This window comes from Lissotriton vulgaris, chromosome 2_1, assembly GCF_964263255.1.
Source record: "Lissotriton vulgaris chromosome 2_1, aLisVul1.2, whole genome shotgun sequence".
Lineage (NCBI taxonomy): Eukaryota > Metazoa > Chordata > Amphibia > Caudata > Salamandridae > Lissotriton > Lissotriton vulgaris.
In genome coordinates this window covers 1,906,892,310-1,906,910,318 of record NC_141687.1, presented here as the reverse complement: position 1 = coordinate 1,906,910,318, position 18,009 = coordinate 1,906,892,310, and the positions used below count along the sequence as shown (strand labels likewise).

The window sequence follows — 18,009 nt, the reverse complement described above, 5'->3', positions numbered from 1 at the left end:
TAATGTAGCACAGAGGGTTAATATGCCTACTGCAAAGAACATGTACCATGCTTTTTAAAAAACAGTATTTTATATGCATATGTTAGTGGGTTACTGTTTTTGTCGGAGAGATTCTTTTGTTAAAGTGCAGTTCATAAGTGACAATCATAATCTCGCACAGTGACCTATAAACTGTCATCAAACAGCTGCTTGCTAACTGCAAGGAACAAGTTCTGGACTTATGTTTTTTTGCCAGTCTTTCATTATCCTGATGCTGCTAAAAAGGCTTATTTGGGTGGAAATACATTTTCATTGTTAAAGTCAATGCTAACCACTGTGTTATGTTCTGAATCCTGAGTTTGTGCTCCTCCAGACCAAGCCCTCTTTATAAATGCCTACCAGTATGAATGACATGTGAGTTCTACACCTTGTTGTCCCCTTTGCCTTAAGTAACATTTTCTATACAGATATTTACACGTATGATTCACTGTCTCTATATGTGTGTGATGTAAATTGCTCTGACATCCTACAAAGGTATGAAAGATGCTATAAAAAATTAAATACACGTGACAGAGGGGCATTGGAGAGACATGAGAAGCACTGTTGGAGGGTTATAGTGGGGGAATCATTGAAGAACCCCCAGAAAGATTTTCGTTTTCAGGTGCATAGTCAGGTCTTCATTTACTATTCTTTAAAGCTGATACAATTCAATATATAATGATAAATGTGTTGTAGACTGCACCATTGTTTCCTAAATTTCTTAGGGGGAGAGCCTCCCAAAGTCCCATTTGTAGTGGTCAGGCTCACGCACTGCACTTGGTGTGCACCTTATGGGAACTGGTCTGAAATAATTTGCCAGGGCTGCTTTGGATTTCCAGTCTGGCCCGGGCAGGAGCCTCGTACTGCAAAATAAAACCAACCATTGAAAAGTTAGTCACCGAGATGCAGCACCAACCTTCCCATTAACCTTTTTCGTTTACTTGCCAATTCTTTCAATATAAAATACAACAGAAGTGGCCGAGAGTGTTGTTAGCCTCCTTGGCTTAACAACACACTCCGCCACTTCAGAAACGCAGGGCTGCACCATAAGTACAAGAATATGGTGCAGCCCTGCGTTTTCCATGCGCTGGTGCTTCACTTAACAGAAGAAGATTGTTTATGTGCAGGAAGGTCCCCCTTCCTGCACATAAACAATCTTGAAATGTAGTTTTGTCACTTCTCTGTGTGCTGCTTAAAGCAGCACACATGGAAGTTACAAAATGTAATTTTTTTAAAAAAAGATTGTTGATGTGCATGAAGGGTCACCTTCCTGAACATAAACAATCCAAGACGTTTTGCAAAAACAAGGTGAAATGAAGCATTTCTACATACAAAATATATTCCAACGTCTAGAGAAAGAGAGAACAAATAAAGAAAGTTCCTACTAAGAATCAGAATTGTGAAATGGCAAATAGACATAGAAATTTCAAGGCTCTCCTTTTTCACCGCATTCACAAAAACTTTTTCATAAAAAACTTGGTCCCACATATTCTATCCTGCTCATCTTGGTAATTATACCTTTTTGACATTCGTAAGCTCTGAGATTTATAGAGCTAGTCTGTCATTTCTTACATCAAAGGATACCCAAATGATGAAGCTGATCACCAGGCTTGGTGAATGATGGGAATCCATACGCATACATTTCTATGTCTATTTGCCATTTCACAATTCGGAACTTCCTTTATTTGTTCTTTCTTTCTCTAGACGTTGGAATATATTTTGTATGTACAAGTCAGTCTGGGGCTACATATTCCATGTATTCTTTAAACTTTGGCCTCTGACCCTAATCTATCTTTTTTGTGTGTGTTGAAATGAAGCATTTCACCTTGTTTTGCCAAGTTAAGACCAGGTTTTCCCTGGCCTTAATTTTGGCGCTGCCTCCCATTTACGCTGCCCTTGTAAATAGGGGGCAGCGTCAAAATCAATGGGTGTTGCAGGGGAAACGCTCACCGCAACACCCACTGCACACCCCTTTCACGCTAAGCATTGGGTGAAAGGGGGTCTTATTTACAAAGCACTGTTAAGCCACGTTAAGTGGCTTAACGTTGCCTTGTAAATAAGGCGAAGCCCCAATCGCCACGGGAAGTCTCAATAAGTGAGGTTCACATGGTGATAGGGCTTGTAAATATGCTGCTAAAATCATTAGTAATTGGAGTATTTGTTTTGTGTGCACACATGTGTTAATTTGTTCGAATTACTTTTTTAATGTTTGAAAATTGCTTAGGGGGCCCCGGCTTCCAGTGGTGACTCAATGGGGGTCCTCAGGAGTCAAAAGTTTGGGAACCACTGCCTTACATGATACAAGAGGGTTTCTTCATCAGGCTAGACACATTGATCCGAACTCTGCTCTGGACGGGGGGGGGGGGCAGCTTCGGATAGCCTTGAGAGTTCTCCAATGGTCTAAATATGAGGGAGTTATTGCTTTGCCAAACATACGAAAATATTATGAGGCCGCACAACTGAGTGTGGTGAATGACTGGGCTTAGGCAGACCAGGAGAACCAGGTGTTTAAACAACACAGGGCGACAATGGGAGTGTACAGTTGTTTAGACCCACTGTATGGGAGCAAAACACCATCAGTAATGTGTCCTACGAGACAGATAGTAGTGCATACCTTGAAAACTTTAACCAGGGTCATGGGCTGGCAGCACCAACTGACTCCTAAAACACCACTATGGTAGCAGTGGCGGTGCGTCCATTAAGGGCGCTGGGGCGTTGCCCCACAAGCTGTCCACGCCCGCAGTTCCCTCTGCATCTCTGAACTTAAGTAAACTTTTAGTTTACTTAAGTTCAGAAACGCCGAGGGAAAACTGACAATCATGTCAGCATGACTTCGGACCGCCCACCCCCTTCATAGTCTGAAGTTGGGTGGGTGGTCTGGCGTCATGTTGACTGGCATGCATTGCATTGTCAGACCGTCACCAGGGGCAGGCAGCAGCAGCACAATGCACAAGTGCGCATGACTGGGGAAGGCCGTGAATTTTTCAACCGTGCCCAGTCATGCGTACTAGTGTCTGCTGAGGCTGCGGTTGCGCATTCGGAGAGCGAGGGTTGAGCAAAGGCTCAAACCTCAGTCTCCTAATGGGCGGGCGGGCGGGCAGGAAGTAACGGTGCCCTAAGCCAATCCTGGAGCTGCTCCAGCGCCAGGATTGGCTGAGAGGGGTTGCCACTCCAGGACCAGTGCTGTTCGTGAACAAGGCGCCAAGGGCCCAGGAACGGCAGTCAGGTACGTTTATTTATTTTTATTTTCATTCCCCAGGCCCCCGTGTTGTGTGCTTCCTGGTTTTGCCAGTGGACATTTGTCTGTATTTTCCTGAGAACTTGCAATGTGAGTGTTAGAAGTAGCGTATTCTAATCGCGACTGCCTGCAGTGTGAGACTGGCTTGAACAGTTTTGGCCTGGGTTACTATTGGTATCTAGTCGGGCCTAGGCACGTAAGTCTCGTGACAGTGGCTAGTTCAACTAGGTGAAAGGTGCGCCGGCCATAGTGTCATTTCGGAGAAAGGATGGACAGTTCGCAGAAGACTATCTCGCTGTCAAACATTGCAGTGGTGGGTTAATGCCTTTGGCTTTTCATCTCAGTAGCCCTGGGAACAAAGGCTTTGGGTTTGTGTGGCAGCTAAAGAGAGGTTCTGTGCACCGACCCGGGTACCTCGTGCCCAGTGCACTCCATGTGTTATGCGGCCAGTGGGCCGAAGGTGATTGGTGCGCGCGCCGCGCAGTAAAAGAACCAAGAGCAGATGGCAAGCTTGCACGAGACATCGGAGGGCGGCAGTAAGTTAAGGACTCTGGAAGGCTGAGTGCTAGAAATCAGGTGGTGGCGCGCGGCACCAGCGGGGAAAGTGACATGCCAATCAAGGAACAGGGGGCAACACAGTAATATAACGTAGGACAAGACAGAGACTTTGAAATTGTGGTGATAGCAGCAGGAGACAGGGCCTAGCGGTCGTAAGGGAAGGGAAATCCAGAGTGACAATGAGATAGTAATCGGGGTGACATTGAGAGGAATCACGTCCTCGCAGTCCGAAGAGAAATCCGCGTGTGATAGAAAGATAGACATCGGAGTACCCGAGGAATGAGGGCCTGACAGTGATAAAGAAATCAGCAAGTGACTATGAGTTAGAAATCAGAGGAAGACGAAGGAAAAAGGGAGGAGGGAGTGATGTAGAGATCAGTGGGTTATAGTTAGGTCGAAATCAGGAAAGTACAGTGAGGAAGAAATTAAGGTTAACAGCAAGATCGAAATTAGGGGGGGGGTAGAGGACTTCCGGCTGGACAGTGACAAAATAAGTGCAAGGGAGTTTACTCAGAAGCCTGGCTCCGGCGCTTTCGAAAGTCGGATGCTAAATACCAAGGCTGTGCAGTCTGGATTCTACCTCATGCCTCTGTAAACGCCCTACAGTAGAACTGTGTATGTTTTGTGTTTTGACTCCTCTTGGCAGAACTTCCATTTATTACTTGCAGCTCACGCAACCCGGGACAGCAAAGTGTCTTAATTCAACACGGCGGGTTTCTTAGCACATGGTCCCCCGATAGCTTCTGTTTTTCCCTCAGGAATTTAAGGAAATGTGTGTGTTGCGTCGTTTGCATGTTTGACCCCATGAACCTACTTCAGATGTACAACTTGCGGGCGGCATGCCACATTGAGCTAGTGTGTGGACAACAGACCGGAAGAGCCAAGGCTTTGTAAAAGCCTCTTCCCTTCTGCTTTCAGAGAGTATCATATGTCAGAGCTAATCTAGGCTGGCTATCCCTTCACGTCCGTACTCTTAGTACGTGTCTGCACTGTGGTTTGCATTCTATCCAGATGATTGTGCTGCAAGTTAGGATGTTATGGTCTGATAGGTCATGTTGTGTTATGTGGTATGTTAAATCCCGTTATGGTTTGGTAATTTGTTGTTAATGGTATTTTAGCGCATTTCAGAGTTTCATAAAGCGCTGCATTTCACCTTTCCTTTCAAACAGTGGCGTCACTAGCGGGGTGCGGGGGGTGCGGACCGCACCGGGTGACACCCTCACATGGGGTGACACCATCATCTGCTTAGCTGTAACACTGCTCAGACCCAGTCACGCAGCAACGACGGTACATACGCGCGCGTCCATGACAGACGTGAGGGTTCCTGGCAGTAATATCCGATTCCGAGCCGAGGGAAGGTAGCGGACGGCTCTGCTGTTGTTAGTGTTACAGACAAGGTGAGTGTTGTTTTATCATGTGGGCACGGATTAATGACACGCCAGCCCTTTGTTCGGTGCGGTGGCACAAAATAGGAGTCTGATATTCGTGTAAAACAACTGTCAACCATATCACCGGCCTTAGCTTGGTTAACTTTACTTTGGCAGCGTGACACGCATTTTCTATAGCCCTCACGAGCCTTGCTTTCTTTTCTGTGGCAGCACAGCATGCTTTAACTATAGCGGCTGTGCGCCTTGCATTTCCTCAGAACTTGCCCTGTGCACCTTGGTTGGTATTTGTAGGTCACAAAATGACTTAGTAGGATGGACACTCGCTGCTGAGATTTGTGTAATCTTCGAGTTTCAAAACGTTAACTCCCAAACTCCACAGAGCGGAGGGCGTGGGACTGTTTCTGGCTAACGCTCGACCCTTCCTTCCATTCCATGCCCCACACAGACTGCGCACCATTTTTTAAAAAAGTTTATATAGCGCGAACTAAAACCCAAAAGTACCGGAGCGCTTTAAGCAGCAAAGCCAGGGGGCGAGAGGGAGAGCTGCGCTTCAGCCGTCTCCGAGCAGAGGGCACTCTGTCTGTCTGTGGCTATTCCTCGCAGCTGCCCTGGCCGAAGACTAGCTCTATACTCTGCAGTGAACTGCAGGTATCAATGAGCTCTTTCTCGTCGACCTGGTTTTGCTTTCACAGTTCGTCCCCCCCCCGCCCCCCACCCCACCCCCCCACCCCCAAGCTCCTCCAGCACACCCTTTCTGCTCATCCTCCCCCTTCTTTCCAATCGCTCATGGGGCCCCAGCTTGCGCCTGCCTCACAGCGGGAACCAGCTGGACGGAGATGGAGGGCTGTGGTGCAGTCTAAGATTAGGGGCACGGGGAAATCTATCCTTCAAAAATAGAAGAGGGATGGAGTGGTTTAGTTGTTGGAGTAATATTGCCCTATAGTGTGTTTCTTTTAGTCGCATTTTGTCTTCACAGAGCAGGATTTGATTGACTGTGTGGGCATTGCTAGGGGGTTTGCATGCCTGTTTAAGCACCAATATTGTAAAGGTAATCTGTCCGTCAACCCTCAATCTCATTGGTTTTATACTGTGAAAAAAGGACATTGCATGCTCTGGCGAACAGGTGGCATAAGTGGATCTAACCAGCAAGGTCCGGGTGACAAGTGTGTTATTTTCTGGGTAGAAGAGTTGTAGGCACTGCTATGTGTAATACGGCACATTGATTTTTTATTTTACAAAGTTTTATATAGCGCAAACTAGACCCGAATCGGGTATCAGAGGGCTTTACATAGCACCAGTTGCATTACATTGATGCTACAGTAACGCCCCAATACAGATTATGGTGTCAAAGGAAACCTGCATTAAGCACATGGCCATCACCCACTGCTAGCTACAGAGCAATCTCACCATTTCGTTTTCAATTTAGCTCATGCATTCTAATTTAATTGTCTTTCTTCTTGCATTGCAATACTCGCCGCCTGTAGTCCTGCTCTCTGGTCAGATAGTCTAATCTTGGGCAGTTGTGGTTCTTTTGAATATATTGGGTAATTCCTGTAAACATCAGAGTGCACATCGGCCTCCCTACCACCACTGCAATAGTTTGAATAAATGAATAAAAATCACTTCTCTGTTCTTAGCTGCACGGGACTTCCACGCTTTGTAAGTGCTCCAAGTTCACACAGCTTTTTATTTTGTTGGCCTGCTTTCTAGCAAGAAGTGTTCCTGTTTTGCTTACTCTGTGCAGACTCTTTCATCACGGCGCTCACAATAGTAGATCTAACTCCTACCGGACATTTTCTCAGCGTAGTTTCTCCCCCTGCTTTAATGTGACTTATACAGAAAACGTATCTGCTTACCAATCAGCCAGGTTATGGCTGTAGCCGTTCTCCGGGCGTATTCACAAATCTGCACTGTATACAATAAAGGAGCAAGATAGTATTTCCAAAGATATTTTGTGACTCATCAGTCGCAATGCCGCTAATATCTCGAGTTGCTAAGTTGTATATGCATTATGTGCTTTATTTTATGCATTGTTTCTGTAGATAAACCTTAACTGGTTTCCAATCTGCTCGGCTGCTGCTACCTCTTCCTCCCCTCTACTTGTCTGTCAGGCTTTCACTTCCCTGTTGCCAGCGCTGCACTGATGATCCCCGGCGGCCATATACCACATGTGCATTACTATCACAAAACATGGCATTTGTAGCTTTCAGATCTAGCGCACATTTTCAGATATGCTTTTTGGAAAGGTGGTAAAATATTGTCATCCTTTATTTTCTCTGAAGAACAAACACTATGCTGCTTACTGCTTAGGATATAATAAAAACCCACCAGTGCTGCCTTTCTGGCACCCTTTGGAGGAGTATTGCAGAAAGTGCTTTTGGCTTAAGCGCCGACACAATCACTTGCAAGACGTGTTCTGTGTGAAACAAGGTTATTATCTGCAGTGTAGCAGGTGCATGGCACTGGTGCTTCTGGGTGCGAGGGACCCACTGCACCCCAGCTTTAGCTTTTTTTGCAACCAAACCGAGGCACGAGGCCCATTTTCCTGGCTTGCATAATGCCAATCTCCCAGAAGCCCATCATTATTAGAGGTCCATCTGAAGTAGGCGACAATGATATCTTATCTCAAGTCATTACTAAAGGTTGTATGGTAGCCATAAAAAGGGTGCAGTGGTCTCTATGAAGTCACTAGAATGGCTGCAGCACTCCAAGTCCTGCCTCCCACATTGGAAAATGTGAAAGGCAGCCCTGTGTCAAGATACCGGTTTTGTACGAAAAATAACTTGTGTGTTCTGTTTTTATGTGCACATTGCCTTCCTTAAAACATGTAGTGAAAGATCGTGCAATGTTTCTACGGGATGGAGTTGGCTATGGAGCTACCAAGGTCCAGAATGACTGGTCGGTGCTCTGCAGCCTCGCCTCTGCTCTGTGTCTAACTATTTAAACTTATTCTCAGCGGAGCGCGCACGTATTCAAAGCACATTTCATGTGTTTATTTCAGTCACTTTGAAAAAAGCAGAGAACTGTGAGGGAGAAACCATGGGGGGGGGAGAAGGCGACAAGGAAAGGGTTAAAAGAGCAGCAGGCGGTGGAGGGGGTGTAGGCGGTGGGGGGGATGGTGCAGGCAGAGAGGTAGATGGTGCAGGCAGATGGTGAGATGGTGCAGACGTAGGGGAGATGGTGCAGGCAGAGGGAGAGATGGTGCAGGCAGAGGGAGAGATGGTGCAGGCAGAGGGAGAAATGTAGCAGGCAGAGGGGAGATGGTGCAGGCAGAGGGTGAGATGGTGCAGGCAGAGGGTGAGATGGTGCAGGCTGAGGGAGAGATGGTGCAGGCAGAGGGAGAAATGTAGCAGGCAGAGGGGAGATGGTGCAGGCAGATGGTGAGATGGTGCAGGCGTAGGTGAGATGGTGCAGGCAGAGGGAGAGATGGTGCAGGCAGAGGGAGAAATGTAGCAGGCAGAGGGGAGATGGTGCAGGCAGGGGGTGAGATGGTGCAGGCAGGGGGGAGATGGTGCAGCGGAGGGGAGATGGTGCAGACAGAGGGAGAGATGGTGCAGGCGGAGGGGAGATGGTGCAGGCGGAGGGGGAGATGGTGTAGGTAGAGGGGGAGATGGTGCAGGCAGAGAGGGAGATGGTGCAGGCAGAGGCAGAGATGGGCAGGCAGAGGGAGAGATGGTGCAGGCAGAGAGGGAGATGGTGCAGGCAGAGAGGGAGATGGTGAAGGCAGAGAGGGAGATGGTGCAGGTAGAGGGTGAGATGGTGCAGGCAGAGGGTGAGATGGTGCAGGCAGAGGCAGAGATGGTGCAGGCAGAGGGAGAGATGGGGCAGGCGGAGGGGAGATGGTGTGGACACAGGGAGAGATGGTGCAACCAGAGGGGAGATGGTGCAGGCAGAGGGAAGATGGTGCAGGAAGATGGAAAGATGGTGCAAGCAGGGGTTGAAATGGTGCAGGTGGAGGGGAGATGGTGCTGACAGAGGGAGAGATGGTGCAGGCAGAGGGCACATGGTGCAGGCAGAGGGTGAGTTGGTCCATCCGTTAAGTTGTGAGGGGGTGACACCATGAGTTACCCGCACCGGGTGACACCAACCCTAGTGACGCCTACTTCATAGCGCTGGCTGCAGAAGAGTTGAATTGTTGGGTTTTTGATTTGTTGATGGAATGTTAGAATCCAATTTGCACGGTCGGTCAAGCTTCTCCCCATGTTTCGTGCAGTCTTGAACTCTCCAGTTTTCATTCCTTTCCTGAACCATATTATGCACCAGAAATGTTCTTTTTTGTTGTGCAAAATCTGACATCTGTATGGAATGGCACAGCCGTATTATTGATAGATGATTAAATCACACTGTATGATTGTGCATCATTAGGAAGAAAAAAAACATTGTCAAGCCAATATGTCTCTTTTTTTTTACATCAGATGCTGTCTAAGCAAGCACACAAATGCTCAGCAGCTATCTTGTCATTGATTTTCTTATATTTTAAAACAGTACATTACACTATTTTTTCATAATTTTCTCGAAGGGGGAAAGAACCCCCCCATAGGTGGTTCACGCTCGCTCTGCTCGCTCACCCCAGTGAAGTACGACAATTGTTTTACGCCTCACCACTTTCAAATGTCACCAGCCGCCACTGTATGTCACAATAATGTAGGCGTGTTACTCAGTTGTTCAGCCCTAATCAACGCAGCCCCACCCAACTCATCCACACCGCCCTCCTCCCTAGTCTGCATGCCCCACCCAGAACCTCTTCCACAAATCCTTCATTTTTACTCAGAATGCCTCCTCCAGATCTCCTGCTGGGAAGCATTCATCCCCCTTCACAGAGCCCTATACTGATTGCTGCTCCTCCCTCATGCACCTTTCTGAAGCAGAGGCATAGCTATCAATCATGCACAGGTACAGTGGCATCGGGACCAAAGGGTCAGAGGGGGCCTCTACGGTCCATTTATAGCTGTTTATTACTACAAACGAGGGGAAATGATCTACTTTCCGTGCTTGCCGTAGGCTCACGCCCCCTTTGCTACGTCACTGATCTGAAACTCTGGTGAGTGTTTCAAAATCTACACTCCTACACCCCCCAGATTTTGAACTGGAAACTAAAGATTAAACAATTCCATGGAGAAGTGATGCTGCACATTGCCTAAGTCTCCCTGAAGCACTGTAACCTGCGAAGCAAGCTCTACAGGGGCTCTATGACCTCTTTGTTTTGCTGATTATTTAATGGCAGTCATTGAAGTACTGAGTTTGTCCTAAAATCGTTCTGTTTGCCAAAGCAGGTAAGCCAGTAGAGTAAGGTAAAGCACAATATGGGAGTTTATGTTAATGTTACTGCTGGCTAATTTATTTTCTTTTTCTTTTTCTTTGAGAATTTTTTTATTTTTAGCCTAGGCTCAACTCCTTAGCAAAAACTGAGAGTTCTCGAGTCCCCACAACTGTTCAAGGAGACACATTCGAGGTGCAGCATAATTTCAGACAGTCATGTTATGTCACTAAGCTTGATCTTCAATTTCTGTGGAAACATTTGCAACAGAAAAGCACACAATTAAATTACTATGCATGCGTAAATATGTGTGTGTGTGTGTGTGTGTGTGTGTGTGTGTGTGTGTGTGTGTGTGTGTGTGGGTGTGTGTGTGTGTGTGTGTGTGTGTGTGTGTGTGATAAACATACTTGTTGACTAGTGGCACATTTACGAGAGCATGGGGTAATTTTGAATATTTAATGTTTAAAAAATATTTTCAATAAATATCCGATGAGGGATATAATATTATATATGTAATTGAAACATTGAGAAATGTTGAAGATTACATTTTGTAACCTTGGCAACATTTTCACTGAATTTGTTGCCTGGTTTACATCTTTTGATGGGTTGACCATGCATTGGCTTTTAGAGCCAAACTAGACCCTTAGTTCAGCTCCCCCAAAGGCTGTCCTGGTGCTGACACTACTTTTATAAGAACATATATATTTTTTTTTATAGGTTTTGACACTGGAATCCTCTTGCTTGTCAGCATTGTAAAGACAGATTAAAATACAACAGTGAACTGGAAAACAGAGTACAGAAAGTAATCTACAGTTCACTGCCAAGCAGTATGTGCAATAACAGACTAAAACACATAACACACTTGAAGGCCCGGAACTTAGGCTCATGGAGCTATGTATGTGGGATAAGGTACCCCATGCCTTCCATTAAAAGCATATTGTAAGCCACCAAGGAGTTTCAGGACCATATCAAGGAACGAGGACGAAGGCCGAGTTCCTTCAGAAGATTATGTAACTCCGAGGAGACTTGCAACATCCTTACCATGTACGGCATGTGGTACCTTATTCCTTATAATGCATGGTCACATCATTACCTTTCCCACGAACCACTTCATAAATGCCATACATGTTTCTGCTTTTCACTATACAGCTACAAAAGCAGAGCAGAAGAAAGAAAAGCAACGGTTCGTTTTGTTCCTTAAACAGCTCCTTTAATTATGCTCTGTGACACGACCTGACTGTTGTTGGGTCAGAGGTCAACTGCAATAAGTGATTACAGTTTAGTTCTGACATAATTTCTTTATATTAGGCGAATGGGTGCGTCACACAGCGCCTATTTTAAAGAAATTAGAGACAGGTTTTTATACAGGGATTGCAGAATCCGATGTTATAGGACGATTAACAAAAGTATCTCTTTACCACATGGCACCTGATGTTAGATTCCTCTAATTTCGAAGCGCTTTAATGTCTTCTAGTGCGAAGAGGTAAAGCAACCTGCAAAGTTCAGATACCTCAGCTTTCTCTCACAACGAGTTACATAAAGCATACATGAGTGCAAAGAAACACCAGTGCTGTCGCTTAAAAGCTTTGCAAAAACAATACGCCAAATAAACAATAGAATCCATGAAGATCTGACAGCTTAAATTGGAGTGAACGGTCAAGCACGCATATGTAGATGTTTAACTAAATGCTAGGCCAAAGTGAAATGTGCCGCACCTTAAAGTCCAAAGGGAATATATCTCTTTAATAACAAGAGGCGTCTACAGCAGGGCTGAGCTGTGCTAGCTTGTAATAATTTATGTGCTAACTAAGCACATGCAAGAAAAATCTCATTCGTGTCTCTTTTTCTCTTTACACTCTTCAAAATGTGTATGTATTTATGTATCGTGATCATGTATAAAAGGACTGAAACTGTTGACTAAGAACATTTAACACGACACTTTCCTAAATTCCTCCTTTTAAGCGCTGTCTCTTTAAGAAACATGCTGCAAACAGCAGTACTTTTCCACGACCTTGCTGAGCTGCCTACGTGGCAGGAATGTGTTATTCTATGCCGACGCAGTGAGGGAGAGGCAATGATCTTGCTGTTGCTAAGCGACGAGGCTTAAAGCAGGCAATGCGCCAAGCTCCAGAGACATTCTTTTTGTAACCAAAATAGAATGTATCGTGTGTGTGTCCCTAACAAGGAAACAAACTCTTCTGAGTACTGAATGAACGCAGAATATGAACATGTTTGTTTCGTGGGTTGGCCAGTGCGTTATTGAAGCACGCAATTGTGGCTAAATTGCACATTTTAGAGACATGAAACAAGAATTCACCAACAAATTGCATGAAAATGAACAGCTAGCACTAATTGATTTGTGAACATTTTTGCATTTGCCATTCATTACATGCAGTTCTGGACAAGACGTGAATTCACAGCCAGACCAGTACACGGAACCTTTAGTCTTTGGTTCACCACCAGATACTCGCTGTCTCCTCTTGCAGGTTCCTGCTTACTCCATTGTCTGTTTTTTTGTCCTTCTGTTCATCCTTCTCCCCTCCCCCTCGTCTTTTTCACTGTTTTGCTGTGAGTAAAGTCTGATGAGCAAAATAAGTGCCAGCCCCCCTCACCCTCCCACCCCCCACCCGAAAGAGTGCTGGTGGGCTCAACTTGCGCTAACTGACTTAAATTAAGCAGTGGGAACATTATGTATCTGTAGCAGCAAGTCATTTATTAACCTATCAGAAAAAAATTATTTGTGCACAATAGGCAATGTTTGAGTGATGTTGTGCAATAATGTGTCTACTGTTAATATCATAAGCATAACCAGAAACACATTCCAGTTCTAATTGCCAGTAAAAGTTTACAGTTTTGTAAATCTTTATTGTAATAGTTTTTCAACTGTTGCAGTCAGCAACAACATAGCAAATAAAATATAAATAATGTAAATTAAATACCCTATTCCCATTCATAGGGTATTTAGTCGCCAAAACCACCATCACAGCTCACAGTCGCAAACTAACCATCTCCCTACAAAAACACCAGTCCCTCACCAGCTCCATTTCCACAACCATTTTCGAGAATGGCACCATCCTGATACAGGCAAAAAATGAGAACCTCGAGTTCTTCGACTCCCTTTTCCTCACGCTAAAGAGGACAACATCCCTTATCCTACCACAGGCGTGGAACGCTCTACCGGCCAAACTCCAACTCCGAACAAGTCACAGGACCCCGCTTGAACCCACCCCGCCTCCCAATGACAACCATCACCAAACGTCCCCTGCTATGAAGGTGCCAACCGCCGCCCAACTCTACCCCCTCCCATTCAGACTTAACACACCACAGCAGAGCCCCACTCCCATCTCCATTCACAACGGCCCCAGGACCCGTCCCCGCATACTCCCACAGCACAGCCAATTACCCAACTAGAGAGAGCTCCTACTGCCGCCCAACTCCACCCCACCATCAACCATAATCAGCACACCAGAGTAGAGCCCCTTTCACATTCCCAACTAGAGAGTCCTCCAACAGCCGCCACACTCCACACCCCCAACAATGATAGTCAGATCACCAGAGAAGAGCCCCACTCCCATTCCTACCCTCAATGGCTCCTTGGCCCGCCCACCCAACCTCCCACAGCGCAGCCTACCACCCAACTAGAAATAGCTCTACCATTTCCCCTGTTCCCCTCTAGAAATATCTTCACTTGCAGCTCGCCCTCACACATCCCTCAAGACGAGTCGGCACACTCCACCCCAACGCTGAACAACAACCTCCCTTCCCCTCCCACCCACTCTAATAACCAGTCGCATCGAGACAGCTCTAGGGAAGCTCATCCTGAAACCACAGAGTCAATTCACCCACGCTCTCTGTTCCATACCAGAAACATCGCTACAAGCACACACTCATCATCAACACAGAGCACCATCCTCCTTCCTCCTCCTACTCACACAAAAAACATCTCGCACCGCCTCACCCTTCTGGAAGCTCAGCTCGAAACCCTGGTCCGAGGCTGAACGAAACCCTTTCTTCCCTAGCCAAAATTGAAGTGCCCACCCAACAGCCCGCTCACCCCCATACCTCCACCCTTCCCAGACTACCCAAATCGCCTCCCCCCTCCTGACCCTCGCCCCCCCACCCAGATCGCTTCCGCCCAGCACTATACCAGAGTCAGAGAAGCAAGCAGACAGACCGAGAAGAGCGAAACCCTCCCTCTCCCCCCAGGAAGCAATCACACTCGCCTCATCCTATGACCACCCCGCAACCCCCGACCAGAACACCTCACAGCATTCACAGAGAGGGATTCCACCTGCCCTAACACAGGACCCCATGTTGATCTCCTCACCCAAGTCCTCTATTCAAATAATCACAGGAGTGGGCAGGGAACACCCCCCCTCTAGATTCCCCAAACCCCCTGCACACCTAACCTCCCTAACCAGAGCCCAACCCAGAAGGTCGATGCCCGATGAAGAACCCCGCATCAAATGCATGCTCATCAGCAGCAGATCTGCCTCCAAACATGCAACAGAATTAGCGGAAGCTATCCTCTCCCATGACCTAGATGTAGCCTTTATCACGGAAACCTGTCTCAACTCCCTGACAGTCCCCATCATGGACATGCTGGTGCCACCCGGATTTTCAATTACCCACAAAGACCGTCATAAGCAGAGAGGTGGAGGTGTAGCTATCATTCATAAAAGTAATCTCGCTATCACGGTAAGCCCATCGTGCCTGTACAGCACCTTCGAATGCCTCTCTATCAACATCAAATCATGCGCAAAGAGTTCACTACTATGCCATCTCCTCTACCACCCACCAGGCAATTCAAAGGAATTCGGAATGCAGCTCTCTGATCTAATCACCCAATGCGCACTCAACAACGCCAACAACATAATCCTGGGTGATCTCAACATTAGATGGAATGAAACAAATAACCCGCTCAACCAATCTCTCAACAGCCTTCTGCTAGAAAACGAGCTGACTCAACACTGCTCTGAAGAAACATACCACAGAGGAGCGATACTCGACGCAATCATTGCGTACAATTACACAATCACTATTGACTATATCATTCCAGTAGACTGGTCAGACCATCACTTAATTCTTTTCCATATCAACCAACCAGCGCAAACTCAACCCATAAAACTATCTCCTTCCAAATGGATCAGGAATACTACCCAAGTCCCACGGAACATCCTTGAAGAAGAATTAAGCACGCTCCTCCCAAACACGATGGAGCACCTCTCAACCACAGATCTCTACCATTCCAAGATGACGTCCACTCTAGACCGCCTGGCGCCCTTGAAACAAAAAAAAACAGAAACACCCCTTCCAGATCTTGGTTCTCCTCTGACATCAATGATGAAAGAAGACTTCTCAGATCCCTAGAAAGAATCTGGAGGAGCATTCCCTCTGCCCATCACCACGAACAACTCAAGACAGCACGCAGAAACTAGATAGTGCTAAAAACCGTCCCAAAGAACTCTTTAGCATCATCAGAAGCCAAACATCCAAATCTAATACATCCGATTTAGTGTCCTCCAAAGAACAATGCGTCAACTTTGCCAGCTTTTTCAACGAAAAAATCATCAAGATCGACCTCTCTCTCAGCACAAATCCCTCCTTTCCCAGGGAGACCAAGCCACCATCATTGACTGACAGCACCCTATTGAACCCACCCACTCACTGGTCCGTTTTCACGCCTATTCAGGAAGCAGAGATAGTCACTCTGATCGCCAACACCAAACCGTCATCCCACTCCCTGGATCAGCTTCCTATAAATCTGGCCAAAGACCTGAAACATACCCTAGAAACAATTTGGTGCAAGATCATCAACAACTGGCTGAGCTCAGGAAATATCCCGGATTGCCTCAAGGTCGGCCAAGTCAAGCCGCTACTAAAAAAAAACAGGGCTAGACACGGAAGATATGAACAACTTTAGACCCGTGTCAAACCTACCTCTCTTATCCAAAATACTGGAAAAATGTGTTCTGCCACAGTTAACCCAACACTTGGAGAACATCAAGCTTCTTGACCCACACCAATCGGGATTCAGAAAGGGATGCAGCACTGAAACTGCAATCCTAAACGTCATAGACGATCTACACTAATCACTTGACTCAGACCAATGCTGCCTTCTCATTCTCCTTGACTTATCGGCCGCGTTTGATACAGTTGATCACACATTGCTCCTCAAAGTCCTTCAAGAAAGAGCAGGCATGGAAATGACGGTACTAAACTGGTTCTCCTCCTTTCTACACAATCGCTCGCAAAGAGTAAAAATCAAAAACTTTGAATCCGACCCCATACCCGTCATCAGAGGAGTCCCACAAGGTTCAGTACTCTCTCCCCAACTCTTCAATATCTACATGGAACACCTCACCACACCACTCAGGAATTCCAACATCCCCTTCCACCTCTACGCTGATAACACTCAGCTTTATCTGGAAACCACCTCCATGGACCACATGATCAAACTTAATGACACGCTCAAAGACGTTCAACATTGGCTCTCACAGAACCACCTGAAGCTTAATCAAGAGAAAACTGAAGTTCTACTCATCTCCAACAGAGACGAAAACCCCCAAATCGAAGAATGGCTCAAAGCCATTGACGCCCTCAATGGCACCCTCAAGCTGAAGGACTCGGTTAAGTCCCTAGGTATCACCCTAGACCCCAAACTTGACATGAAAAAACACATTGCGTGCTCCGCCAAAAGCGCTTTCCGCAATCTGAAACTTCTCTACAAAATAAAACCCTTCCTGCCTCCAAAAGACCTACAACAGGCCACTCAAGCACTGGTGCTCTCCAGAAATGACTATGGAATCGCAGTCCTGACCGGATCAGCTAAATCACACCTAGGCCCCTTGAAAACCACCCTCAATGCCGCGGCTAGAATGGTCACAGGAACCAAGAAATTCGATCACATTTCTCCCGCGCTCAAGGATCTGAAATAGCTCCCTATTGAACAACGAGCCAACTTTCGAACAGCATGTCGTACTCACCAAGCCCTTCACACAGGCAAACCAGAATACCTGGCCGCGAAACTCAAAAGGGCCGGCCAGTCCAGGAATCTCAGAAGCTCCAACACGCACCTTCTCATTCCATTGAAATCTCGGAAACGCAAAACTACAAGTAAATCCTTTGCGGGTAATGCACCCAAGATCTGGAACGCCACCCCCCCCACATTAGAATGACCTATTTCCCGAAATTCAAGACTTTACTCAAAGCCCTCTTCCTTGAGTGCACCTGAACTGACCTAATGATCTGTATGATAATGTTATTTGCAATGCTCATCAGTTGTCCAGATGTGGATTCTACCTTCGCCGCTAAGGCACATTGTTGTACATGTTTTTAGTTAATAATAGTAATAAAAATGAAGTCGCTGGACATATTGACCCAAAGATCAAGGTTGGGTCGGCATGTTTCACACCCACTAAGCTCCCTTAAGGGTCAACGGGCTTTCTTCAGGACCAATCCCTACTCTACTGTGGTATGTTTTCCCACTTAACAACTCTAATGGTGCAACACTATCACACACAAAAAAGCATACACACTTGTACAGACCA

The 18,009-nt window shown here is 46.4% G+C and overlaps 1 pseudogene; it reads left to right on the top strand.

Annotated features, from left to right (window-relative positions):
* The first annotated feature begins 17,036 nt into the window (after positions 1–17,036).
* Positions 17,037–17,703, top strand: LOC147733494 (uncharacterized; annotated as a pseudogene).
* Positions 17,704–18,009: the final 306 nt, after the last annotated feature.